This window comes from Lactuca serriola, chromosome 7 (assembly GCF_051521515.1).
Source record: "Lactuca serriola cultivar US96UC23 chromosome 7, Lser_US96UC23_V15, whole genome shotgun sequence".
Taxonomy (NCBI): Eukaryota; Viridiplantae; Streptophyta; class Magnoliopsida; order Asterales; family Asteraceae; genus Lactuca; species Lactuca serriola.
The window spans coordinates 17,276,857-17,284,990 of NC_136414.1; the positions used below are offsets into that span (position 1 = coordinate 17,276,857).

Sequence of the window (8,134 nt, forward strand, 5' to 3'; positions counted from 1 at the left end):
CCATTCCAAACTTTGCAAGTAAGGTCTTCGTATAAGCCTCTTGGTTGATAAATATTCCGTCCTGACTTTATCTTATATTCAAAACAAGGAAAAAGTTAACCAGACCCATTGAGCTCATCTCAAACTTAGTTTCCATCAACTTTCAGAACTCTGCAGTTAATCTATGATTAGTAGATCCGAAAATGATATCATCAACATAGATTTGGACGATCATCAAATGGTCACCATCTTTCTTGCGAAAGAAGGTTGGGTCGACCGAGCCTTGTTTAAACTTAGATTGTTTTAAGAATCTAGTAAGAGTTTCATACCATGCTCGTGGAGCTTGCTTCAGACCATAGATTGCTTTATCCAGAGTGTAACAGTGGTTGGGATACTTTTCGTTTATGAATCCTAGTGGTTGTTCCACATACATTGTTTCTTCTAGTTCCCCGTTTAGAAAGGCACATTTGACATCCATTTGATATACTTCAAAGTTCTTGTGAGATGCATACGCCAGAAAGATGCAAACTGACTCCAGTCTTGTAACTGGTGCGGAAGTTTCCTCGTAATCTATGCCTTCCTCTTGGTAATACCCTTTAACGACTAACCGAGCCTTGTTTCATATCACATTATCTTCTTTGTCAAGCTTATTATGAAACACCCATTTTAAACCTACAACACATACATCCTTCGAAGTGGGTATCAGTCTCTAGAACTTATTGCGTTCAAAATCATTGAGCTCCTCCTACATTGCTTGCACCCAATTAGAATGATCAAGAGCAATCTTAACAATTTAGGCTCAATTTTGGAGATAAACGAATTGAACATGCAATACTCCACTTTAGAGAATAATGCAGTCTACTTTGCTTTTTGTTGTGATGGCGTAAGAACTCCTGAAGATGTTTCTCCGATTACTTGTGTTTTAGGATGATCTCTGGTCCATTTTGTTAAAGGAGGATAATTTGGATCATAAGTTGGATCCAGTTCATCATTCACAACTTCAAATTCCGATTGAGCATCAGAATCATCATTTGCTTTCTCATTCTCCCCCTCGAATGATGGATGTGGCTCTTCGTATGGAATAGGATCCTCCCCCTGGATTGGAGTTTCGTAGTTTACTTGAGGTGTGCTAGGAGTGGAGGTTGATATGAAACCATCCCCAGCTCCCCCTGAATAGGAGCACTGGTAGCTTGTGGTTGAGATGGAATGTCGGAGTCGTTCGAAATGGGTTGCTCGAATTCAAGATCCTTCGTAGCGTCATCGATAATCTTCTTTAGTTCATCTTCCTTGTTATCGACTGGTTTGGATTCTGAAGAGACCGCCTTCTATGGCTCATCAAACAAGTTTAGGAATTCATCATAAACGTTTAACAGAGGAATGGTCATGGGATTCTGCACTGGAAATATCTCCTCAGATTGACGATTCGATGTTTGGAACTTCTTAAGATAAGAATCATCAAAGGTGACATAATAGGTTTCTTCTATCTTTTTGGACTTTTTATTGAGAACCCTATATGCCATCGAAGTCAGAGAATACCTCAAGAAAATTCCTCCGTCAGCCTTCACATCAAATTTGTTCATTTGTTCTTTAAAATTAAAAATGAAGCACCTGGAACCAAATACATGAAAGAACTTGACATTAGGTTTTCAATTGTTTAAAATCTCATATGGAGTAACTAAAAATCGTTTATTGAGAAGAGATCGATTTTGTGTGAAGCAGGCTGTTCCAATAGCCTCAGCACAGAAGTAAAGTGGTAGGTTCATAAATGATAGCATGGTTCTCGCAGCTTCGCATAGAGACCGGTTTCGTCTTTCAACGACCCCATTCTGTTGAGGAGTGTAAGGAGCCAAAAAGTTGTGAGCTGCTCCTTTTTCAGTTAGAAATTCTTCAAACGTTTGGTTTTTGAACTCCGAACCATTGTCACTGCAAATGTTACAAGCCAACTTTCGTAGTTGAAGCTCGATCTACTTTATAAAGTCCTTGAGCTTAGGAGTGGCTTCTGATTTTTTTAAGAAAATATACCTAGGTAAATAGGGAAAAATCATCGACAATTACAAGAATATATTTGTTACCACCAATGCTTTCAATAGTTGAAGGACCACAAAGATCTATATGTAAAAGCTCAAGTGGCTCGATCACTTTGGTGTTTATAACTGTTGAATGACTCTACCTGCTCTGCTTTCCAAGTTCGCAGGCGGCACAAAGATGTTCTTTCTCAAACTTCAGGAGTGGAAGTCCTTGCACATGATCACCAAGTACGAGTTTATTGATGTCTTTGAAGTTGAGATGCGAGAGCCTTCGATGCCAAAGCTAATTATCATCCGAGATGCTTTTGTAAGAAGGCAGATGACAAGCTTTCCTTTGTTAGGGTTCAGATTTAATGGATACATCTCGTCTTTTCGCTTAGACTTTAGAAGCACTGTTTTGGTCTCCTTTTCGATAATTTTAGATCCCTCATCATCAAATGACACTTTCAACCCGATACCTACAACTAATTGAGAAACACTAATTAGGTTGTGTTGCAGGCCTTCCACGTAGGCTACCTTTCGAATGGAAAATTCTCCATTCGTAATCATTCCATATCCTTTGATTTCACCGAGTGATTTATTTCCGAATTTGACTCTCGCTCCATCCTTCAGTGATCTGAACTCTCTCAACTCTTCTTTCCTTCCCGTCATGTGACGCGAGCAGCCACTATCAATATACCATTTAGAGTCAAACTGCTCGTCACAAATCACCTAAAAAATTTAAAGAGATTTAAGAACCCAAACTTGTGAGGCTTTCATAGAAACATGAAATGTTACTGCTTCATCGACTAAGTAGGATCGCTTAATCAAAGTGGAATTATCTCTCTTAGTTATTTTAAAAACAACGATCCTGTCATCTTTAGGATTCATTTGAAAAAAGGTTTTTCTTTGCTTATCTTTGATTTGTTGCTTGGCAACCTTTTTCTCAACATTCTTTTCTTCCTTTTTCAAGTTCGATTCCGAGTTTTTGAAAGGAACTTTTGACTCCGAAACAACCTTTCCTTTGCCCTTTGTATCTTTCGATATTTTGGCAGATTGGGAAACATTAGATTTTTGAGAGAAATTAGGCTTTGTTTGCTCAAAAGGTCTCTCTTGTTTTGAAAACGTGGGTTTTTGAAAAACTTTTGTTTTTTAAATCTGTGGAGAAGTAGACTGAGGTTTTGAAAAACTTTTAGGATTTAGATTTGAAGAGACTTTCACACTCAGATTTGCTGATCTTTCTTGATAAACAAATTTGGGATTCTTGGATCTCCAGAAATTCTTTCTTTCTTTTAGATTTTTATTATATCTAGCATTTCGTTGACGTTTTTGAGTCGCAAATTGCTCCGTAGACTTATGATAATTAGCCCTAGATTTCGACTTTCTAACAGGTGTTTCAGCCTGTTCTGACAACGTATCATTTGGAACATTTTTGGTTCCACTCGGACTTCCTTTCTCATAGGTTAAGTTGACCTTGTTCAGATGTTCTACCACATATCTTCTCTTTGTCTTCTAAGAGGTCGTTTCAGAGAGACCTTTGGTTTCATCTGTGTTGTCAATGGGGGCAGACCAAAAATATCGTCGCTCCCATCAGCGTTATCTTCTTCTACGAGGGACGATAATTCTCTGGTCTGATTTTTGTTAAGTCTGGAAGTTGCAAAAACCTAGTTCGGAACAGTATGAACCTTTGGAAAAACAGTTGCCTTTTCTTTTAAAACTTTTGAACTATTTTCAGAAATGCGAACATACTCAACTGAATTTTCGGAAATCAAATTTTTTGCAGGTTCAGGTTCACTTTTTACAAATTCTGAACAATCAACCTCATCCTCCATAGAAATCTCACTCATGTCATTATGATCATCAAATTCAGACACATTTTCAACATTAAGTGTGTTTTCTGAACTTAATTTAGTGCAGAAAGAGTCAAATTTCTGTACAGTATCGGATTTAATTTTCTCTTTATCTTTTTCATCCAAAACTTTTTTTAACATATTTTTATGTTCTTTGGACTGTATATATGCTTCAATTTTGTCCAGTCTTATTCTGTAAGAATCAGAGATATCATCAGAAGAGACAATAGATTCGTATTTGTAATAGTCAGCATCAATTTCACCCTCTTTTAATTCGAGGAAGAGCAACATCATTTTATGTATATGCTTCCCTATTTCACAATCAATATGCAGCTCAGTGATATTAAAGTAAATACGTTTAGCAATCAAACAAAAAATGTTTCGTTGTTTCAAAATCCCTAAATTGTCTAGTTGCGGATAAATTAAATCATCCCTAGACCTAGACAAATCCGACTCTAAGTTCTCAATCCACATCCACCTCTCTTCACTTTTGTTTGGAACTCTGCTAAGTTGACCAGTTAAGTTAGTATTATTTAAACGGGTTCTTTTTAGACTATCATTGATACTAAAAAGTGTAAATTTTTTTCATACTGAGAGATAGGAATATTTAAAGATTCGAGAGTAGAATCACTACAAACAAAATTACATTTAATAGCACACAATTTCAGAGACATAATTACTTTTGTGCCACTATATTATGTTTTTAGTGGCACAAACTGTACATTAAAAATTCTAATTTCATGTTGCTTGCTCCTATGTCAAAAGCATTCCTCGCATCCTAAAGTTTAAAAAATTTAAATTGAAAATTATCGGATTAATCATGCCCTAATTCTAGCTCCTTTAGATATTTTATCCTTGGTTCTGTATTCTATACCCTAATCTCCACTTCTTAAGTTGATGCCTCTTATGTTAGACACGAATCACGCTTCACAAGCTCATAGTTGACAACAACACCATCACCGGCGCCGGACCATCCAAACGCAATGTAGCAGACCATACCATCATAACAGAAGGTATGATTTTTTTTATATTGATTACAACTATTGATTTTGATTTTAGTTTCCAAATAAAAAGAAAATCAGACCATCGCATCATAAGAAATTTAGAAATCCATCTCTTGAGTGTGGTTATTTTTTCACTTTTGATTTCTCATCTTTTTTTACTATTGTTTACCAGGTGCAAATATCATCCTTCTCTCAAATGCTCGATCGTCTCTCAAGTTTTCTTATTTAAATTAGTCTTTTTGTAATCTTCTTTACTCTTCTCTATGCTCATCTCTATTTTTTTCTTAAATTGGTATGTTTGGAATGAATTACAAAGGTTGCTAAGGAATGAAACTGAAATTAGGATGTAGAAGCTATGCTCAAGGAAAGTGCATATAAAGTGTTTGTAGAAATGCAGAAGAGAGAACAGAGGTGAGTATGAGCACAATCTTTATTTATGTAGTATCTTTGTAAATAAATTTGTTGTTTCTGTCTGTTTATGAGTTCTCATTTTTTGTTGTGCATACATAACTTATTTTGCTTTAAATTTAATTAGATTAGATGTTCATGTTCTAAAATATAGAACATAATTAAATTAGGCTGACTTGAAATATATTGATTTTGGAAAAGGGGTATTCTCCCTTCATGTATATAGAGGTGATTATGTTCTAAATGAATTAGATTAGTTGTTCACATACTTTAATTTTGGAATTTGTTATCTTTCCTTAAATTGATGTTCTTGTTGAGGATGAAGCTTTAAACGAAGTTGTTTACTATCATAATCATGAACTCGATTATGAGTATTATTGATATATATGTATACCAATCACATTTGGTTAGTATAAGTTTTTAAAAAAATTTCTAAATATATTTAGATTTTTTTGATCGTGTAATCATATTTTCCATGCCAATGATATTTCAGGATTTAGTGAAGCCCACAACTGAATGGAAATTTCTCTAGTAGCTCTTTCCCTTTTGTATATAATCAATTCATCAATTCATCCATTTCATAACACGAAAAGATGATTGCAAAAATGGTTATGGAAGCCCAAATCTATATTGAGCTATATGTAGTGCATATTTTTTTTCTTATGGTTATGTTTAGAAGGTTTCCACGAACCTTTCGTAGAATATAAAGTGATATTGTTTATGAGTTCAGTTGTAGTCGCTTACAAACCATAACCATCATGTATGAACTCATTACTTTGGTTTATTAATACCATATCTACAAAGTACATGATTATGTCACTGTTTTGAAAAAAAATGTTTTAAAGATGCCATCATTTTGAAAAACAATGTTGCTGCACAATTCTAATTATAATAACCTTTGATTATGTGATATGTCTCTGTTTTGAAAAACATATGTTTTGACGATTGATAATACAATGTTGTTAAAGAAACCAGGATATTGTTTCGTAACATCAATTGTAATGGTCCTTTTGACAGTAAATTGTTATAGAAATTTATGTTGTCATATTTGTAGGGAATACCATATAGACACATATCGTGAAACAACTACCAAAAACTATGTTGATGCGGGAGTTTTGGAAAGGAGATACTACTAGTATGTTGTACTTGGGTGTTTGATTCTTCAAATCAACTATATATCGGCGGTAAATGGTTGTAATTTACTTATTTTTAGATTAATTTGACTATAGCCTACTAGTTTTAGATTATAATGCCTATAATACTTATTTTTAGATTATCATTTTATAATTGCTAGAATAGTTAAGGTATCACAAAACTTGTTTTGTTTGGTAGACTTTCTTACAAGTCTAAGTGACTCTACAAACATACAAGGGACCGAAGACGATTATTGAAGACGTTTGTATTTTAAATATATTGAGAATATTATTTTTAGACTTATTTAAGTTTTTTGAAGATGTTTGTATTTTAAATATATTGCGAATATTATTTTTTGACAAGTTTGAATTAATGTGATGATATTGTGTTTCTATTTATTATTTTAACTGTTTTATTTTTGTTTTATATTCCATTTAAAATAAAATAAAAATTGAACTAAATTTATTAATATATATATTTTTTGTTAAAAAATGTTAGGACAAGTATGAAAACAATATTTATTTTTGTAGTTAAATAGTATCATAAAAATAGTGCCACTAAAACATACAAATATTTTAGTGGCATAGTTTAAAAGTGCCACTAAAACCCAATAAGGCTGCAGCGGCACAATCAAAAAGTGCCATTAAAGGCCTTTAGTGACACTTTTTTCTTGTGCTGCTGATTGCCTAGGAGGTCTTTAGTGACACTTTTTTGGTTTTTAGTCAATTTTTATATGCCACTAAATGTCATTTTATATGTAGTGAATGTACCTTGCTTATCACCTTTTCATATCCGCTTATCTGTTCAACGACAGGTTTCACAACAAAGCAGTTGTCTAAAGCATATCTTCTTTGCTCCGAAGCGTCATTGCGAACCATCATACACTTTCCCTCGTATTCAGGGACATCGGTCTTCGCAACGAAGCTCTTGCCATGTGTTGGTATGCGAACCTCTTCATCCTCCGAATCAGTCGAACAAACTTCGACTCTTCCGAAATCGTAATCTTCTTCCTGCACAATCAAAACAGGTTTAGCATTATCTGTATTTTTCTTCTTTTTAATCTCCCTTAGCTTTTTGAGATAATAAGTTTCATCATCTTCTTTTTCTTTCTTCTCATTCATTCTCCTCAGCATGCACTCCTTAGTTAGATGATTTTTGCCATGACAATAGTTGCAGTCATAGCCGGAGTCTCCCATAAGCTTCTTCTCTTTCTTTACTTCTTCCTTTTGAGGGCTGTTGATGCTCTCATCCTTCACCTTTTTTGATATGTAACTCCCCTTCCAGGTTATGTTTTTGTTTCGTCTAAAGTTCTTTTTGGCGAACCTTTTAGGATTAGACACCATCAAAGCATATTCTTCCCTTGAGAGTTCACAATCAGAGAGATCAAAATCCGAACCTTCTTCATCAATCTTTTTTCCCTTTGCTACAAGAGCCAATGAACCCATGCCAGAAACAACTTTTCCTTTATTTGTTACTTCATCCTCATGGGATCTAAGTATTCCCACAATCTGCGCCAAAGTGTAGTTCTTGAATTGCTCATGAGCTTCCACAGTGGATACAACTGATTTCCACTCAGATCTCAAACTGTTCATGAAGGTCACTTTTTGCTCTATGATTTCACGTTTGATCTTGAACTTAAGCATCCTGCTCAGAAGATGGTTAAAGCAATTGAAAGTCTGATCAAGTTTTTCATCAGACTTCTGAGCAAAGGCGCCATACTCAGAAAGAAGCAATCTTTGAATAGAATGTTCAA

At 34.5% G+C, this 8,134-nt stretch overlaps 1 long non-coding RNA gene across 3 annotated transcripts; it reads left to right on the forward strand.

Annotated features, from left to right (window-relative positions):
- Window positions 1-4,587: 4,587 nt before the first annotated feature.
- On the forward strand, window positions 4,588-6,759 carry LOC145062159 (uncharacterized). Of its 3 annotated transcripts, none has more exons than XR_013687460.1 (3): window positions 4,588-4,848; window positions 5,012-5,250; window positions 6,302-6,759. It is a non-coding gene; the product is annotated as an uncharacterized LOC145062159 (long non-coding RNA). The 3 variants fall into 3 exon arrangements; XR_013687461.1 differs by lacking the exon at window positions 6,302-6,759 and adding an exon at window positions 5,741-6,236 and having other exon boundaries at window positions 4,591-4,848; window positions 5,156-5,250; XR_013687459.1 differs by having other exon boundaries at window positions 4,595-4,848; window positions 5,156-5,250.
- The last annotated feature ends 1,375 nt before the right edge of the window (window positions 6,760-8,134 follow it).